The following is a 20,318-nucleotide window of genomic DNA, read 5'->3' as shown; positions in this document are numbered from 1 at the left end:
TAATTTCAGAGATTTACACATTCCTGAAAGACAGATATTTCATGCCTACAACAAAACTTTAATTACAACTAAAATTACAATACAATGCATCCCATCAAAGTAGGCATGCTATTTATAGCTGCGTATTTAACGCCTCGGTCGTCAGGTGCTCTGTACATTGGGTTCACTAACATCCTATTTAGCTAAGAAATTCATCGCTCAGTGCTTAAAACACAGCTGGAGGGAGATGCACAATATGCTATGCTGTAAATGCCACTGGAAAGATGTGTAGCTCATGAAGGGTGGTTTCATGAATACAACCTGCACGTTTATCTATTTACTTTCTGATTATTTTTCTTTGAGATAATCGGCCTATTTGTGAAGGACAAACAGTAGAAAGCCTGATGCTACAAACAGATGTGGATTCACTTAACGGGGAAATCCATTACTTCAAGGAAAGTCCAAGATTTCTATGGGACTCTGCACAAGACTAAGCATTTGGCACTCGTATAAAAGACTCAGCAGAGCAGTTATTTGTTGTTTATTTTGGGGGAATAGTTTAAAGTGTTAGCCTGAGGTCTAAGAGTGCTCTAAATTCATTACTTAACATGCACAATTTTAGTTAACAGCAGGGGACCACAGCTTGAACACTGGTATTTGATGATACGGTCTGACCGTCATAACGGAGGTACAGCTCTCCCTGCCACCACCATCCAAAACTGGACTTCTGAGAAGAGATGCAATGTAATGGAAATGCTCCCTGCCACTGTACAGTGCGTAGTCTCAATGAGCACAGAGAGAAGGTCAACGCTTGCCAGCCACTCGGGAATTCAACTTTGTCCAGATTTTACTGAAGATCCTTCTCAGACAGAGGGAGCGGGTGACGTGGGTGAAGGAATGAGTTGCTCCTTTAACTCCCATGCTTGAAGTCTGGAGGAACAACTGTTTGACACCAATTGCCCTTTTTCAAAGCAGTTCACTCAGGTGCTTATGTTTAGCTGGGATGAATCAGGGTTTGAGTACAGAGACATGGCAATGTATGTTGCGCTCAATGTAGAGACGGCAGAGCACTTTCCCACCATATAATGAGGGATCTGTAGCAGATAGTTTGACTTGAGGCACCTGTGGAGCCAACTTCCACTAGCCGTGTCAGATACTGTGTTAATACTCTTCAGGTTTAAGGATCTCAAGATTATGCCAGTTAGTACTGGTCAGATATTAATGATGGGATGCTTTGAAAACAAAACCTTATCTTCTATTTTTAAGGACAGAATAATCCAATGGCAATTCCACAAAGTAAAAATTAGATGCCCTGACTACCCAGAAAAGCTATTTTCAAAGGACACATACATTGTTAATGGAAAGCTGGAATAACAGTAACAAAAAAAACCTGTGAAATATCCAATATCTTAGATAAAAAAACCCCAAATATCAGGTTATAGACAACAGAAGCATGAGGCATGATCCCAATCTATAGAAGGTTTCCTTTCAAAGCTGGATGTCTACTTGCAGATATCCAGTAAAAGCCCACACATTAATTACAAACGGAAAAAGATAAGACTTCAATTCATTTAGTTCTTTTGTTCCAGACATTTCATGGCTGTCAGTCTGAAATTTCAAAAGAGGCCCACATTGAAGATAACCCTATAAACAGTTTAACTTGGGAGTTATTTAAAAAAATAAAAAAAGAAAAAAAAATGTATACTTCCCCCACATATGGTTCTAACAGATGTGGTTTTAAATTACCGTTGGGACATAATAATGTTTTTTGAATGGACTGAATGTTAAATAGTTGGCTTCTCCTATGTGACAGACATTAGTGCTCAGTGGTTTAAGCAGAAAACTCCCCATTTGTGTCTTTAGCTGGCATGTACTTCATTTTCAGCCCACGCTGGTCAGTGTGATTTAATACCTTGGCCTGATGTCCCTATCACCAGCAAAAGAAAGGATAAAATAGGATTAAAAAAATGAAACAAAACAAGAACAGGCAACATCCCCCCAGTAGACAATGCCAGGCTGCTGCATTGCTCCTTATGCAACAACTCCTGCAGCCCTGCAACGGAGACTCACTGGAGAGGACAGCTGAGGAAGAAAAACGTTAAATAATTCAAAGCCACTAACATCAAGTCTGATGGAGGTATAAAAATAGATACAAAACACCACTCTACATGTTTTCGTTATAGGAACTTTGACTTACTTGGAAACATCAAGAAAACCCCAAACCTATCACCCTCCCAGCCTCGTACGCTCAATTGGTCCGGCAGTCGAAATGACATCCATTTCCAAACCAGCCTTCAATTTTCATGGCCGTTTCGTGTTTCTGCACTAGGGGAGCCAGCACAGTTCCACAGCAGGAGTGCAAAAGTCTGATCCAGAGCCCATTAAAACCAACGGGAGCCTTTGAATTAACAGTAATGATCCTTGGGTCTGGCCCTGGTTTAGGTTAAAGTGTTGTGGTGCCTTGGGGATTCAAGCAAGATTGGATGTGACCGGCTTTTGTTATCTCCAAAAATCTCTGTCTCTGGGAATGTCCACTTCCGAACACTCAGCCTGAGAGAGCAGTGCACAGTGTAAAAAAAGGACTTCATGAAATATTAAAGGAAAATGGTGCAAGGTGAGCTACCATAGAGTCTGTGGAAACTTAAGGTATTTTTATCTGAACAAAGGGAAGGAGAGAGAAACAAACAGGACTATTCATGGATGAAGGATATGTGCCCCCCCCCCCCCCATCTGATCAGCAGCTTTGCTGGGTCTGGGTGAGGGGAAATTAAATAGCAACTGACAGGTAAGAAGTATCCTGGATATTTATTTATTTATTTATTTCATGCACAGCAGAGATAATGGACAAATTTTAGCCTTCCATGCTCTGAAAGGGGTAAAAAGCTATCAAAAGAAAAAAAATATCAAACCATCTTCACCGCACAGAGCACAGCAGAGCACCATCTGCAGCAATCAATCTACCTCTAGCACCAAAAGAGCTGGCACAGGTCCCTCTGTTCCTGGTATTTCCCCATTTCCTCACCCCCAATGCTGCTTCCCAAAAAGATCCACTTGTCTTCCTTTGTATCAGCTTCTAACATCCCCCTCTTTCCTGTTACCATCGTCTCAACTAGACACTTGCTGTCTGACAGTCTCAGGAGAAGATGTAAAAAGCCAAAAGAAATAAATACATAAAATTCAACTAAACATTAATTATGCAGAAGGTATAAAAGAATACAAAACTAAGTGATGCAGGTGTACAGTAACATTGTTCTCCGGAGCCTGTGATCAGCAGTGTTTGGCACAGAGCGCCACAAACAGATGACATTTTAAAGCGTACGGGGGGTATACAGGGATGTAAGCAATGGTTTGTAGCTTCTATATGAGTCATTTGTGCATCCCTCCAATCCCAAGTAACATTGTGAACAGCAACAGCAATAATAAGCTATAAAACCCAAGCCCTAAAGCAAGCACTCTCAGGTAGACCCAAATGCCCATCAACAAACAGAGCTTTAAGTGACAGACAGGTGGCTTTGCTCACACGTTCTTGGAAGATAAAAGTAAAAACAGGAGGGTATTGAAAATTTCCAAATCCTAGGAGTCTTTGCAGAGCGTCATGAACACTACACAGATTTTAGGGTAAGAAAGAGTGAAATTTAGGAGATGGAGATGCAAGGGAAACACGTCAGGCTGTGAGAAGATGGTCATTAAGTTGTCCCTGGATTCAGGACTCGGGTGCTCCAGCATGGATGAAGCAAGGGGCATAATTTGATGTTTGAGGGAAAAGCAAATTCTCACTAGAAAGAAACCTAAGAAAAAAGATTCAGTTAGATGCTGTCAATGAGAAACAAAAACATTTGAGCCACAGACAACTTCATAGAATCATAGAATCACTTCACAGTCAGATGTCACAAGACAGGCAGGCTGGTTGTTCTAACTTGATAGTAAGTGTATTTTGTTGGTTATATTTTTGTTCAGATTATCCCCAGGCCAAGAATAAAAGTCAAAATGAGAACCTTTTTCATTGTTGGGCTTTCTGATTCTCTCCCAAAGCCTCCAAGCGTTACACCACAACCTACTCTCACAATACTGAGTAACTAGCTGGGTGATAAAAGCATCTGATGAAATTCAGGGTCAATAAAAGCAAAGTAATGCATGAAGGGAAAACCAATTCCAACAATACATACACAATGTGGGCTCTAAATTAACTGTTACCGCACAGAAAGGTGGCTGGGAATCACCATGGGATGTCCTCTACAAATATTGGGTCTTTGCTTGTGCCAGTCAAACATGCAGGGAAAATCTTGGGATACGTTAGGAAAAAAACAGGCAACAGAAGGAGAAGAATATATCAGGATGGTTCTGTATAAGCTAATGATACGTTCCTCTCTTAACGCCACGTGCATTTTTGGTCAACCTGTCTCTAAAATATGTAGTAGAATTATCAAAGACTGTGAAAAGGCATGAGGAGATTATTGGGAATATAGAAATACTTTTGCAGGAGGGATGAAGTAGAGTAGGGATTTTCGGCTTGGAAAAGAACAAAAAGTGGGAGGAACAGGCCTTGATTAAATCATCATACCTTGAACCTGCAAAGTAGGAGTCACCTGATGAAATGACCCAATTGTGAGTTTAAAAGAAGAACAAAAGGAAGACTTTTTCACTCACTGCACGTTTTTAAATTTTGAAACTTTTTTTACAGAATATTGTGGCCACCACAGCTCTGCACTAGGTTCAAAAAGAATCCAGCACATCGACGGAGGACAACTGCTTCAGCGCCTGCTGAGCAGGACGGTCCAAAAGACTGTCCTGAAGACAGAAGAGCGTAATGAAAAGGTGCACTCTGTATTTTCATATCAATAAAATCAAGCTTCATATCAGCACGATACAACTACTACAAACAGTTGGCAACCCAGGAAAAATCTCCTGGGTCATGGGACTAGCCTAAAATCTCATCACCTCCAGAAAGCTGTTAGTACCCACTTCTTTCTCCCTTCTCCTCGGCACGTGTTCCCAGCACACTGACTCAATGTAAGTCACTAATTCAGCAGAAAATAACCCAAAACCCCTAGCAAAAGACAGAGTTAGTTTTTTCCTGGGTTCATGAATTAAATCATCAGACATATTCTGAAGGAGTGGAAGGACAGGAGCGGGAGAGAGAGGACACTGGGAGGGAAGGAGAGGGGGACCCCCCTCCTTCCACGGCAATAGGTCCTGAGGTTGGCTCTGATGTGAAACTACAGCCTTAGCAGTCGCCTGTGATGCTGATAAAAAAAAAAAAAGAGAAAAGCTGATCACATGAAAGGTACAATTATCTGCTCTTTCAGTTTTAGAGGTTTCCTTCCCCCCACCCCCAGCTTGTTTTTTGGCGGTGATTTGCAATAACAGTTGCCGTTGCAAGAGCATGTTGTTATATTAAATCAGATTCTTCTGTCAGAAGCACCATGAACCCAAAGGTGGGATACATGGGATTTTGTGTGATTGCTCTGCCAAAGCAACATCTCCTGAAATTTCTTTGGTTTTAATCCCATTCTACAAATCCTGCAATGTTGTATCTTTCTGATGCTGCTTTGTGGGATTCTCATTAATTGCATTCACTTTTGTTTCTAGAAAGCTTGAGATTTCATCATCTGCTAACATATGCTGAAATGCCTGTGTCGGTTTTATAATAAATTTCCAATATATAAAAATACCTATAAAACACACAAACACAAAATTAGTTGATAACAAAATCTCAAGTTATCTGTTTATTAGGGAAAGGCAAAGTTGGTAGTGCTGTCAATTACGGGAAGAGCGAGGCAGCTTTAATAATAAAACAGCATTCACAGTTTCTCATAACTATACTAAGCAAATTGTTTGGGCTGAAAATTTCCATGCCAGCTGTCTGCCTCAGGCTCAAGTTTTTTGGAAAATTTCAGTCAAAACAGTTCAGCAGATTCTGAGAACAAGGCTAGGGAAAAATATGTTGTTTTACCCATGTTGAAAAAATGCCTTTAGCCTTCTCTTTAAAACCTCCTCTGGGATCTCTAGACTCTAGAAGAAGGACTTGAAATTTGCCTGGGAGAGAATTGCTTTCCTTTTAATGAATTTTGTGTGAATCTGTGTGAATTTGGCCAAGTTTAGACATCTTTGATAAAAACACTGTTGCTACATGCTCCTGGGTGCATTTGTACACACTTGCCAGTTTCCATCACTTAAATTGCTACCTGTGTGGGACTAAACAAGATGCGTTGTGCTGTGGGATGTGCCAGGTCTGCATCCAAGTATCAGAACTGAAATCAAAGATGCTCTCTGGTGCTCGGCATGATCCATAGCCGGGAGGAGCTGAATGAGGTTGAGGTGAGGGACCTGCAGAGCAGGGATTAGAAGGATGACAATGGGATTGCAGAATAGAGCTGGAAGAGGCAGGGGACGAGGAGAGGACCAGACCGAGTGGGATGGACTGGGAAGGATCTGTTTAGGGGAGAAGAGTACTCTGTTAAGCCTAGCAATGATGATCTGTTAATTTAAGGCATTGACACATACAAATACCAACATGATGCAATGTGACAAAGCCACTAGCTTTTGCAAGACTTAAAAAAAATAAAATTCCAGCAAAGACTAGGCTGACAGACCAATAATAAGATTTTAAAGTGTATATTGGAGACCCAGAATTTAAGAAAGAAACACAATGAAAGTTGCCTTAATGAAGCGCCCTGCCTGCCTTCATTACAATGCAGTAATTATTCACAAGGCTGTGTTTTTATGCAAGCCAGCCTGAAGATGAAGCAGTGAGAACGAGGAGTAGAAGACGAGGTTTACAATCCCTGCCTCACCCATTGCAGAGCTGGAAGGTTTCTAGTGACTAAACAGAGGACAGAGGGATGAGGACAAATGTGTTTCAGATTAAGGCAGCCGAACGATGCCCTAAGACTGTGGGCAATGTTGGGCAAGTCACTTCAACCCAACGTTTCATAACTGTGTCGAAGCAACTGTGTTGCAACCTCTGGATGATCATTTTGATAGCTCGGAGCCTGATCTGCTTACGTGACAAACGCCCACAACAGCAATTAAAGGCCGTGTGAACTTTGCTTTGCTTTAGCGCTGTACGTAAACCCCGATCACGGCTCTGTCTGCAGGAACGCATCGTGAGATCGGCTCTTGAGATTGTTCTTTGCTTTCTAGCACAAAAATCTGTGCCAATGCCAAAAAGTTGATCACACCTTAAACCCAGCTGCACAAAGGGCAATTTTCTAGAAATAGCAGCATTTGCTTGTTCCCACCTGACGGGCTGTGTGCTGCACCAGCCCAGCCAGCCAATACTGTCTGCATCAACAAGCAGGAGGCAAATTCCAGCGTCTCTCACGCTCCATCAGCTTTTCCAACCTCTTCTGGCAGCTACTTCTGAAAACTTTTTGACTAACCACACTCTCCTTTCCTATTCTTCATTATGTTACATAGGTGAGGGCAACATTATTTTCAGCATCCAAAGTCACAGAGGCAGTTCGAAAGAAATCAGCAGAATACTGAAAACTTTCCGTTAGAAAATTTGGGCGTTCAGTTAACTTAAAAAATTGAGCCATTTAGGTCAAGGGGACCCAGTGGAAGAGCTGGTTTGCGACTTGGTGGCCTCTGGAACTTTGCTTTCTTGTGGACAGGTAGTACTTGAAGACATTCCTGCTCAGACATTGAATCCTGGCTTCTTTTCTCCTCCATACAGCATGATATAGAAGACTGAGAATTATTTTATACATAGACCCAATATTCCTCAGAAGGCACAGCCCGGGACCAAAAGTAGCAAGCAATCTTGAGATTTTCAGTGCACTTATTGAAGTTTGAGGGGGAGAAAACAAAGACTGTGAGCCCTTGTTGCATATATAACATAGGGTTGAATTAAACCAGTAAAAATAAATTATAATCCTTCTGTTTTCTAACTTTTGAATGTTAAACTGAGCAACCTCCAGAATACTTTGAAGATTCAGTGTGTGCGAACACATGAGCAGGAAAGCGATACATCTTCTACTCAGTGTTTAAAGAGAAAAACTCGGTGAATAATCACCCAAAACCTGAATCAATGGGCAGCAAGACGCCCCTCCTGCTTTCATGTTTGCTCTTGCTGCCTGGGTAGCACATCTGCCACCTGCGCCTTAGCGGTAGCTACGGCAGCGAAGCAGGATTCTGGACGGCAGTGGTTTTCCTAAACTGTAGCAAATACTACCTCACTAACTCCCGAGGAGATATCAGTGAAATCTAATTGAATCATCCGCATTTAAATGGACTGATAAATGTGATGCAGCAAGCTCCTCCACCTAATTCGACCACCAGCAACTCCTCTCTTCTTCTTCCCTTCTCTCTTCCAAAAGCCAAGGATGTGTCACATCCTAGAAAGCAAGTCTTACTTGGAATAGGAAACTTAACTGCCAGCCCTATTCCATTTCAGGGTACATTTTCCTCCTCCTGGCTGCCAACGCACTGGAAGAACACAGATTTCCATGTCTGCTGCTTTCAAGGACATCTTTACATTCAGAAAAAGATCACCTCTGCTGACACCCAGCAGGACAATATGTGGTGAAGTTTGAATCCCCCTACAGCGCAAACAGCTTCGTTCACAGCAGTTTGGTATAAAGGCATAAGGTCTTCGGTGACTAAGGCTCAAACTTCCCGAGAAATTTGAACTTTCTGTAAGAAGTGGTTGTCGCTCCACAGAGCCAGGCAAATGTGCCCTCATATTCAGATGTAAGCTCTGCTTTTAAAGATGCTCCAGGAAGAATGATTCAGGACAGCTGGCAAAATATATATATGTATTTCTAAGGGAATTATTTGACTATCAGCGCAGCAATGGTGAAATGACACAGAGGAATGCAGATCATGCATTTATTCCTGAGTGAAAATATAAGTCCTATAGCCTCACTGCAGCACCAGCCCTCAAGTTATACTGATATAGTTAAGATAGACAATTTCTCCATTTTTCTTTTTTGTTTTAATCTACAGCAAAAAGGAAATACGTATATTTATAATTTTAAAAATACTTCATTATAAGACTTTTGCTCTGAAACACATTGGTCAGGGGATCCACAAATACCCAGCAATGCGAATCTGTCAGTTCAATGAAGAAACAGAATATTATAGGTTTTAGTTACAATAAGCTATGCTGATAAACCTTGTAACAGGGCAGGTGAAAGCCAGTCTTTAAATCTGAATTGACATTGATTTACAAAGTTTCATCTCCTTGAATCAAATCTGAGAGCGAGGGAGTTTCAAGCCACTTCGCTTTTTGATATTATGATTACACATTTCTTAAACACAGAAGAGTTTGCTTTAAAAAGAAAAAATAAAGTCTCAAGTGCCTCCGGAGATAAGATAAAAAAAGAAAGTGATGTGAAAGAAGATATCAAACGAGCAAATTTTTGTTTATTCATCTTCTTTAATTCTTCTTTTTCCTCCCATAAATTTTTAAAAACACCTTGATTTGAAATCCTCCTAAGAAATCACACGCCCTGCAACGTTCATCCTGCCAAATCTCTCTCATTGTGCTATTACCGCAATATTTGTAACTTTTGATCTGGAAACATCACGTTACGTAAGATCATAGTTCTGCTCCTTGCAAGGATGTGATTCTGTCAGAAAATGAACCAGTGAAGCGGGAACTCGAACAGAACTAGAAATGACTTTCCCAGGGAAAAGGTAGTTTTGCTTAAGGATCTCAGCTGTTTTAAAGTGCAGGAACTCAACGCTTTATTCTCCTGAGCAGACAAATGGTAAACTACCAGGTTAAAAATAATCAGAGTGGCCTCTTAATTGGAACAGTGTACATGTTGCAGAGGGAATGAAATAACGTTTTAGTTATTATGCACTCCAGGAAACCAATCAAAGAAAATAAAAGCAAAAATATTCCTCACTTTGTAAAACAAAAGAGAACAACGTTTTCCCTTGCCAGCTACTGCCTGCTCACCAAAACAAAAGGAAAGTATCTAATTTAAATGAGGCAAGTAAAATAATTAAGCTACAAGGGCTTCAAAAACCAACACTCTCTCTGTGCAAGTCTCACTCCTTCCCCAGACCCACTGAAACCAGAGCGATGAATCCCTTTTTCCATCCATGTAGTAAAATAAATCATCAGGGGGGTATCGCCCCTCTCTCCCCAACCCAAACCAGATGAGCGGTTTTACCCTCTTCTCTCAATGATTTTTCCTTGTCCTTTAAAATGAGGGAAGGCAAATTCTCCACAGAAAAGGATTTCTAAACCAGGACCCCTTGCTAATGAAAAAGGAAACTATGAAGTTAACTTGTGCACCCCTTTTGGCTTTTCCCCCTTCCCCTGCCAAAGACCAGCCTGAGAACATCTTTCAACACCAAAGACCCTCTTTCTCCACCAAAACATGAATTTTATTTCTCCAGATCACACAAATAAATGACAGGTAAATTGAAAATCTCCCTTTTAAAGATGTGTACACATGCACACACGTATGGATGGGAAGGGAGGGTGAGGCACAGAGGCAGGAGTCCCTGCAGAAATATAATACATCTTAGTGCAGTGGCAATAACTCCCAGTTCTGGTTTTTGTTTTTTTTTTTTTTTTGTGGGGAAAGGGCGAAAAACTGAAGCAGGTTGTCTGGAAAGGCACCTACCCTCCCCACCCGAGCTGTGGGTGCAGACCCCCTTACCAGGGTGGTCTGGTGCAGGGCAGTGGTCCCAGTCTCTGGGGGAAGCACAACCCAGGTAACATTTTTACGTGCCTGGGAAACACCTGGCCTCACACCGCGACCTCAGGCTCCCTTCCCTGCCCCTAAGCCTGCCGGAAACCAGCACTGACCCTAATTTTCCTTGCCCATGTGCGGGCTTGGGAGTCACATTCTTATGGGCTTATGGCAGCGGGGAATCCTCACGGCCACAAAACAGCCCGTACCAGCAAGGACTCATCCAGCAGCGTGGCGTAGGTTGGGAGCTGGGAATTTAACAGGGAAGGGCAGCTCCCGATGGCCACAAAACAGCAAATTCCTACAGCCTTGTAACACAGGCAGAGCCAAGCGAGCTGCTTTGAAGGCTTGTCTCACTGCAAAACAGTGCGACAGAGGCGCGTCTTCCTACCTTTATGCCCCCCACCACACACACCATACTAAAAATATATTTATATACGCTTCTTGTTTTTTCCACTCAAGCTTATAAAAGTGCTACAGGCTGCGATACCAAGTGGGAGGTGCCTGGCTCTGAAAAGGCCAATGAAATAAATTAAATACAAATCACTGGCTCAGCCCCAGCCTCCCGCAGCAAACGGGGGAGATGTTGGGGTTTCCGATGGGCAATACCCTGCCCCTGCCGGCCCCAGCGTGCGGCTGGCACGTGTGGGCTGTTGGCATGGTACAGGCGTAAATGGTAAACCTTGGGTATTGCAGGCACATATGGCGCACATGTTGGGAGCAGAGCACTTTCCACGGGAGGGGAGGGGCCACCCCTACTAGTAAGCAATTTTAGTAGGGTCAGCGAAGCAGAAAGAAAATCAGGTTGGGATAGGCTGGGAGCTGCCAAGTTCCCCTGCCCAACTCCTGCGCCCCAGCGCAGGGAGCAGCACACTCACGGCTTGCCAGGCTACAGCAGAAGTTTACCTCTCAAAAGCGCACAGGCAACTTCCTCCTTCAAAGCTTTGCTCTCATTTTCTCATTTTATCTCCCTCCCTTCACATGGGACTTTTCTCAGGAAAAAAAAAAAAAAAAAAAAAAGCAGCTATAAATTCAAGAGGAGACATCCCTGCAAAAAGTTAAGAAGGAAGATGGGTGGAGATGGAGAGACTATTTTATAGTTTGATTTAGGCTTTTGGTGCTTGGGTTTGGGGTTTTTTTTTTTCAATCATAAAGAATTGAACTTTCCTGGAAGAGCCGTGAGCAAATGCATTCGAGACGCAGAAAGGTCTTGTCTATCTAGTCAATAAATATTTAGCTAGCTCTGTTTTGGCTGTATGAAAAACATATTTCAGGCTGCGTATCCCATAAGACAAGGAGGACTGAATCATAAATACGTTGGGTTTGTTGGTTTTTTTTTTCAAATCATGTGGTTGTTGTAACCACTGCAAATTTCTAAACATGGTCATGATAAGAGTAAATATATACTGCCTCATGAATACTTTAAGTTGGTTTTTCTAATGATTATTTTTTAAAGATTTGGCATGCCTTAACTGTTACTTATTTTAAAGTAAAATATCCCAGATATTTTAGACCAAGAATATATATATATATTTAATCAAAACAACTACCAAGAAATAAATGCCTTTTGGTAGCAGCCTGGTTTTATGTACAACAGCCAGGTTTTACGTCCGACAGCCAAAATTTGTATCTCAAAATGCAAATTGCCGAGAATGTGAGCACGAGTCTGAACCACTGCATTTCTCGCAGGCACTCCAGCATCTTTTCTCAAACGCCACACTGTTTGAGGGGGCTTTTAATACCGGCAGGGCACGGCTGGAAGCAGGGCTTTAACATTTAATGCCTAAGAAACAGAATTGTCACTCAAGTTGCAGTCAAGCGTATTTTTTTTATTATTTTTTTCTTTTTGTTGGAGGCAAACCCACCCTCCCGTGGAAAATGGGAGACCCCTTCCCCATCCCCATCCCTGACTCTATCACAGATCCAAATGTAAACATACACACACACACTCCCACCACGCACCACCCTGCAGCAGGACATGGGGACGGGGCGGAGGGTTCAGACAGAGCAAAAGGAGCTTTGTGCAGCTGAGAAATACCGAGGCACTTCTTTTTTCTTCTCTCCCCCCATCCCAAACCCTCCCCCCCCCACCCCACCCCCCCGCTTTTACTATTACATAAATAACACCGATTGATCTTAAAGCTGCATCCTTGCTCCAGTGCCTCCAAATCTGCACTGCTGCCTTCCCCCTAGCACAGCCGCACCGCTCGGGGTGCAGAGGGGAGGGCTTGGGGGGGGGGGTGGGGGTGTGTGGATGGGAGAAGCCGCCCCAAACACACCCTGGCACAAGGTCTCGCCAGGCTGAGGGCGGCTGGTCCCCACCGCCCCAGGCAGGAGCCTCCAGCAGCATCTTTGCCTCCCGCTGAATTGCTGCAAACTGCGTGCGGAGGGAGCAGCAGGGCTGGGATGCGAGCGGAGAAAAGCAAGCTGGGCAGAGGGAGGGATGGTGGGGAGAGAAAAAAACGGGGATTCAGGGAGCTTATCCCCAACCCCAACCCGTGTGCCTGCCTGCTTGGTGGGAAGGGGAAAGGGGGAAGGGAAAACTGGAGGGAAGCAATCGCACAAATGCACTTTTCAGAGCAAAACGCAAAGCTTACCATGTCTGCAGGCTTCCCCCCACCGAAATGCCACTTATGTGTCCAGCGATCCCAAAGTGGGCAACTACAGCCAGGCACCGGAGCTCATCTCAGCAGGCGGCTCGGCAATACACCACCGCCACCCCCAAAAATCAAAATCAAAATAAATAATAATAATTAAAAAAAAAAAACCAAACAATAACCAAAAGGACCGGTCCAGCTTCTTTCCTGGCAGGAATCGTCCCTGGTAGGACTGCCCAAAATAAGCAGCTGCAATCCAAAGGCTTTATTTAAAGCTTCCCCCCTCCTCCTCCTCCTCTCCTTGCCTCGCTCTCTCTCTCCCTCTCTCTGTTACACACAGAGAGAAAGAGAGACACACACAGGTTACATGAATGGGAGGCAGGAGCCGGCGCTCCCGGGCTGGGAATGACAGGCACACATGCGGCCGGCTGCTGCGCACCGCCGCCAGCCCGCCACGCCGCGCCGCGGCACCCCCCGGCACCCCCCGGCACCCCCCGGCACGGCTCGGCACGGCGTGGGCGCGGGGGTGGCGTGCGGGGGGCTCGGGCACGGCATGCGTGGGGGCTTCGGGCGGGAATGGGCGCGGGGTGGGGCGGGGGTGGGGAGGAGACGGGCGTGGGCGTGAGATGGGAACGGGCGTGGACGTGGGCACGGCATGGGCATGGGCACGGTCAGGGACATGGGGGGAGCTGGGCATGGGCATGGCACAGTCGTGGCATAGGCATGGGGCAGAGGCGATATGGGCATGTGGGGGAGCTGGTTATGGGCATGGACGTGGGCATAGCATGGGGAAGAGGTGGAGGAGACATAGACATGGACATGTAGGGGAGCTGGGTGCGGGCATGGCATAGGCATAGGCATGGGGCAGGGGTGGACAAGGCATAGGCATGACTGGGGCAGGGGTGGACATAAACATAGGCATGGCATGGATATAGGGAGGAGCTGAGGATGGGCATGGGCACGGCATAGGCATGGGACAGGGAAGGACATGGCATGGCATGGCCATGGGGCAGAGTCAGGCATGCACATGGGCATTGGCATGGCCATGGCCATGGGCATGGGGAGAGGATGGGCATAGGGAAGGCATGGGTACATCGTGGGCATGAGGAAAGGATGGGCATGGCCTAGGCATGGGGAGGGGATGGACATAGGCATAGACACTGGCATGTCATGGAGAAGAAGTGGATGTGGACATGGCGTGGGGAGGGGGTGGGCATGGCATGTGGAGGGGATGGATGGGCTGGGTGTGGACATCAGCATTAGTAGGTGATAGGGAGGGGAGAGGATGTGCTTGGGCATGTGATAGGCATGGCTTGGGCTTGGGCATGGGTTGAGCATAGACATGGAATAGGCACAGGGATGAGATGGGATGGGCATTGGCTTCAGCATGTGAATGAGATGGGGGCCAGGACTGGGATAAGGATGGGATGGAGAGCTTCCTCGGGAGGTGCCTTCATGTCCAGGCCTTGGTGAGCTCCTCTCAATCCCTTCTTGGGGTCAGGCGGGCTCAAGCTTCAGCACATGTGATGAGGAGGGGGAAACCTCTGTTCCTCCCCTGCCCCTAGTTAGGCAACTTGCATAATGTCTTGCTTCTGGGGTCAGGGAGCATCACCCACAGAGGTGTCAGGAGATTTCATCATTATTATTATTATTATTAGTAGTAGTAGTATTAGTATTAGTATTGTTACTATTATTATAATATTATTATTATATTACTACAAATTGTGTCATTTAATAATTACAATCAAATTCTCAGAAAGAAGGCCTGCAAGATTTCAGTTGCATAATTTCAGGTTATTTCTTCTTTGGGAGGAAGATCAATGCTACCTGTTTCTGCCTTTTAAATATTTGTGGGGTTTTTGTTTTGTTTTGTTTTTAAACTGTAAAGGCAGGAAATAAGGGCTGTTTAACACTGCTATTCAACATGGTCTGAAGGGAGAAAGGGTTGTGGTGTCGCTAGGTGTCAGGCCCTGTTGCTGCTTCACTGCTTGACCTTGGGCAAGTCCCAAATATCTTATCCCTGCCAGGATTCATCACCTGTTGCCATTTATACTCCACCTATCATTTTCTTATTCACCAAATAATCAGATTTCTCTGTTTCAAGTCCCTCCTTAAAATTCACTCTCACCGAACTTTTCAGCAACAGGCTCTACGTGGCTCACGTTGGCATCACAAATTTGGAGCGATACTGGATTAGGCCCTAAAACCGCATTGTAAGAAGGCTGCTGAACATAATGGACTGCAGTACTTCATGCAGTGCTTTGAGCTACATGGGAAATGTCCTCTTCATGGCATACCTTTAAATCAGCCAGGTGCAAGCCTGCTATATTCTGCCTTTTTTTTCCCTTGTCCTAAAATTTCCAGCCTTTGTGGAAAGCAAGAGGTAAGATTGTGTTTTATTCCAAACCCAGAAATCAGGGTAAAAAGGCACACAGCAAATCAGAACATAATCTTAAACATCAGAGCTCTCGACATAAAGGTCTGCTTTGCAAAATAGCTGCTGCCGTTCACAGTTTCTTCTGTCATACATATTAAAAATGAAATACATTTGCATTGGCCTTATTGCCTCTGGAATATATTCCACATCAGGAATCTAGACTCTAGACAAAGGTAATTTAGGTCTCTGGAAGGGCAATGCTTAATTGAGAAATATGTATATTGTTAGGAATAGACCTCATCCAAATTCAATGGTAATTGTATAAGCCTTTCAAAAATCATACAGTATGCAAGCTTCCAAAATTTCTGAACAAGAAACGTTTCCATTTAAATGCCAAGAGGCAATTTTCCCTCTCTTGTTCAATACTAAATCAGTCACATGAGCAGTTTGCATTTGATTTTAGAAAGGAAATGGAACATCTTCACTTCCAATTGCATATAACTTTGGCTTTTTTCTTGTTCTTAGTGCTCATACTTGTTTGCAGTACTTTCCCGCAGCTCTGAAATTCGTCCATTCGATCCACCTGTTCACTCTGGCTATTTATTTATTTCTTTTTCAAACTCCAGCAACATTATCGAAAGAAAACTAGTAAACCCAAGTGGGGAGTAGTATACTGTTTGTTCAAATTCTGCTTGGTAAATCCAAGTTTAACAGACCAGCACTGTTGTGTAATTGGCCTTTCCCTGTTAACTGAACTAGACAATGATGCTCTCAGAATCAGAAAAAGGACATTAGTAATTTAATGGGAAAAAAAAAAGACTGCTAGGGAAAATCCCCCCGCTTCAATTCAGTGAATTACTGAGGTTGCAGAAGTGTGCCGCATGCCAATTTGCAGCATATTTTATGAAGATGTGCGTTTCAAAATGCCAGTGTTCACCAGCCTGCCATGTTTGCCCGTGCCCTGCACCGCAGTAGCTGTGCACGGCTGAAGTGCCCCTTGCGAGCAGAGACTATTAAGTCAAACTCTCTTTCAAATAGTGGCTTTGCAGAATTTGTAAAGAAGCTACATCTGTGGAACAAGAAGGTGATTGAAGAGACTAATGCATGAGCCTATTAGACCTTGTGCGCTAGGAGACGAGGAGAGCAAGTCCTGGGGCTGCCACTCAGATTAGCACTTAATAGTCCTGATGTCGGGTTGTGTTTCCGTGTTGACATTTGCTCCAGCAAAACAATGAAACACCTATCGTGAAGTCCCCATTCATCAAGCAAAAAAGTGGCAACATCTGCTGTGGTCAAAGGTTTCTTGTTGAAGAAGTTCAGCAGCAGAAGTCTCTTTGGTTGGTTAGGTAAGCCCTTTGCCAAGAGGTGCGGCACTAGTTGACAGCCACTGCTAAAGATCTTTTTTTTTTCCTGCTTCCAGGAGAGTAATCCAGAGGGAAAAACTCATATATTTTAATCAATGGAAGTGAAACCATTTGCCTTTCAGAGACTATAAAATAATACACACCCCAGGGTTCAATGCTCTTTTCTACTCCTCCAGAACATTCTTAAGGGGAAATCACTCTTTTCTTGATGAATGTGCAATTCAAATGTGGAAATATGCCATTCTTCATGCTTTCTCCATAGGGAGCAAAATTATTTCTGTAATTAAAGCCTTTTTGCCAACATTTCCTGATGAGAATAGCTTTTTTTTTTTTTTTTTTTTTTTAGGACAAGGGGAAAAGCCATGTACAAAAGGGTTTGCGAAACCAGGTCTGGAGGGTTTGACCTTTAAGTCTCTATTTGAATTAGTCATTTTGGTTTAAAGGCGCATGAAGATGAGGCATGTGAGTAAGGGCTGCAGCTTAAGTTTCCAGCCCGGCACTGCTGCAAGGATATGGTGGCAGGACAAAGGTAGATATGGGTACCAACACTGATGTTAATCTAGCCATTAGGGATGACATTAGCACTGAAAACACACAGCCTGCTTCAGCACACTTTGGCAGCCCCAAGTATGTAGCCAGGGTCCCTGTTGGGCTCCTGCTGAAGTCTGTACCACGGCATCATTGCTGCACTGGTTCCCATGGTAGCTAGATCAAAGAAATCCAGCTTTTCCAATACGGATCAGGCTGTCATGGGCAGTGTAGACAAAACTGGAGTTAAATAAGAAGTGAAGCATATGTGGGAGGTTTTGTAGGGCTCAGACCTGAAGTCCACAACAGGTTCCTTGTCACTGCAGAATGGACCATGTAATACACAGAGGTGAGGATATGGGGCAGAGCTTTTAGCCACCTGCACAGGTGAGGGTTGAAATCTCATTCCTGATGATGTACGGCAGGGTTGAACCAGAGCTCGATGCAGAGCTGAATCCTGAAGTTCCCACTCTGAGTTATGTCTCTCTGCCAAAGCTCTTGAGCAGAAGTCAGAGGGGCTCTTTTTATAAAGAGCAGGATTTCCCTCCTTTTCCTCTTCACTGCAAGGATGTCTGCAGCGTAGCTCAGTCTGCATTGACTCAGAGACATCTCCACTGCCATGAGAAGGACTCCAGAGTAGGGATGGAGAAGTGTTACCACTTATAATGGTCTTTCCTTTTATTAGCTGAATTTTGGCAGGATGCTAAAGGCTAGAGGGGGTCATTCTATCTTGGCTGTGCCTTTTGTAGCATTTCAGTGGACCTCGGGGCTTAAGGAGGGCAGAACTGAGCATCTACCCACAGTACTGGGTCTTCTACTCTTCCTTTCCGTGTTTGCAAAGTACCAGTGTCTGTTGCCATACCTGAGAAGTCAGCGGAGGCACACTGTGTAGCTGAGAGGCTGCTCCGACTGCTTACTCAGGAAAAGTTCCCATCAAGTGAATTGGACATTTGCCTGAGTGAGTGTTGCAGGATTCGGCCCATATGCTTCTCAGCTCTTATATTTGCATAGTGCAGAATATGCTTACAGTACAGTGCCAATAAAACAAAACTATATACAGTAAGCAGAGAAAAATCAAGAGCACAGTTAAGACCATTTACAAACAGCAGCTGAGCTCTGCAGCTGACATGCAGGCTTATAACGCTGTCAGAGACCATGCTCTGTTGTGCATAATATGTACAGGACAATTATTTATAGGCAATTAGATGGAAGGTCCTGTAAGTGTATAGGTCTCTATTGTCCCTTCCCTAAGCCTATTATTTTCTTTTTCCCTATGAATTACTTACATTTTAACTCTGAAATTGTGTCCTTTTTATTTTTTTTTAAAGAAAAAAAAAACTATGGAAAACATTTTAGGAAGCTACTTTCGTGGAAGACACTTGTTCTTCAAGTAAGTGCTCTGGTATTGTGTAAACATGCTGCATATACCATATGTGGCCAACTTCAAATGAGATACTAGTTCATTCCTTCTAATGAAGTAGAACGAGGACTCTTTTGTCTCCGGAAATTCCACTGATGTCACATGAAGGAGGAAGACGGTCTTCATCAAGAAAATGCAGATCATATCAAGAAGAGTATAAATTGCCCAGAGGATCAAATTACGCCTTTACACAGACATATTTTCCTCTCTAAAAATTTAAAGTATGTTTTCTTTTAATCCATGGGATAGGATATATTATTCCTTAATCCACAGTACATGATAAAATGGCCACGAACAACTGTAATATAATACATCTTCAATACAACTGGCCATAAGTATATTAGAGGAACCTCCAAACAATAATTACCCTATTACCGCACTGTGACTCTACATCCAATTTTGCTCACCTCACCGTACAAAATGGATGGAATAGATGACTTTTATATTTTTAATAATAACGAAATGTTCAGGATTTGATATAGAAACCTGGCTACCAAGGTAATAGGTACATATAAGAACCTATTTAGAATAGCTATGTGAATGGGAATTGCTGTTAAATTACACCGAAATACTGTAGCATATCAAACAATATTTGAAATCAAATAAAACTTGGAAGGCCAATCTGCACTCATATTCAAGCCATAATCTCATTGTGAAGGAGACTTTTTCTGATGAAATCTGCTGTTTTAGACAACTGTGTAATACCTCCTTATTCTCCAGTAAGGCCACCTATCTCGACTAACTTTAAATGACTCACTCTAGATTTATGCTTGTGAAATAGCAAAATTCATATGAATAGTCCCATTCACATGCTAGGTGCTCTTGGGAAATGAAAATCCAGTTATTTCACTCATAGATGGCCCTGGTCTTACTAAAAGAACAGGTCTGAACTGGAGACACCTCCTTTCCCCTTTAAAGAATGACCTCTGAGACAGCAGAATACAGCCCCCACCTCCCCAACACCTTCCCTTCAGGCATCTCCTTTCCATGCATTGAACCGATCATTGACCTTTGAGGCGGCAAAGTAAGCACATTATTGTATGATTGCAGAGAAAAGGTGAGCTTGTGGTGACGGCACAGCAGATCTGAGTACGATTACCAGCTCTGATACACATTTTCATCACTTGTTAATGTCTTAGGGCTCAACCAAGAGCCTGTCTCAATGAATCCTCGCCAGACAGGTAAACAGCATCAACATTTCCTCTGTCCCCTGCCTGGACCGCCTCCATCAGCAGACACACCACGGCACACGAGCAGGGAGCAATCGGGCTCTGCTCCCGCTTTCTGCTCTGTCCTCTAGATAAATTGTGTTAGTTTACTGGCAAAATCTAGTTTGTATTATTGTTTGCACTTCAGAGTCAATATGGATATGGAAGAATAAGCTGAAATATATGCCTT

At 43.7% G+C, this 20,318-nt stretch overlaps 1 protein-coding gene across 4 annotated transcripts in view; it reads right to left on the bottom strand.

Moving 5' to 3' along the window:
* TENM4 (teneurin transmembrane protein 4) overlaps nt 1-13,705 on the bottom strand; it is a 607,970-nt gene extending 594,265 nt beyond the window's left edge. For all 4 annotated transcript variants that reach the window (XM_064441474.1, XM_064441478.1, XM_064441476.1 and 1 more), the window contains exon 1: nt 13,232-13,705. The gene's annotated coding sequence lies outside the window, so the exon portion shown is untranslated. The remainder of the gene's footprint in view (nt 1-13,231) is intronic.
* Nucleotides 13,706-20,318: the final 6,613 nt, after the last annotated feature.

Source organism: Phalacrocorax carbo, chromosome 1 (genome assembly GCF_963921805.1).
Source record: "Phalacrocorax carbo chromosome 1, bPhaCar2.1, whole genome shotgun sequence".
NCBI classification, from domain to species: domain Eukaryota; kingdom Metazoa; phylum Chordata; class Aves; order Suliformes; family Phalacrocoracidae; genus Phalacrocorax; species Phalacrocorax carbo.
This window is presented reverse-complemented; position numbering and strand designations above follow the sequence as displayed.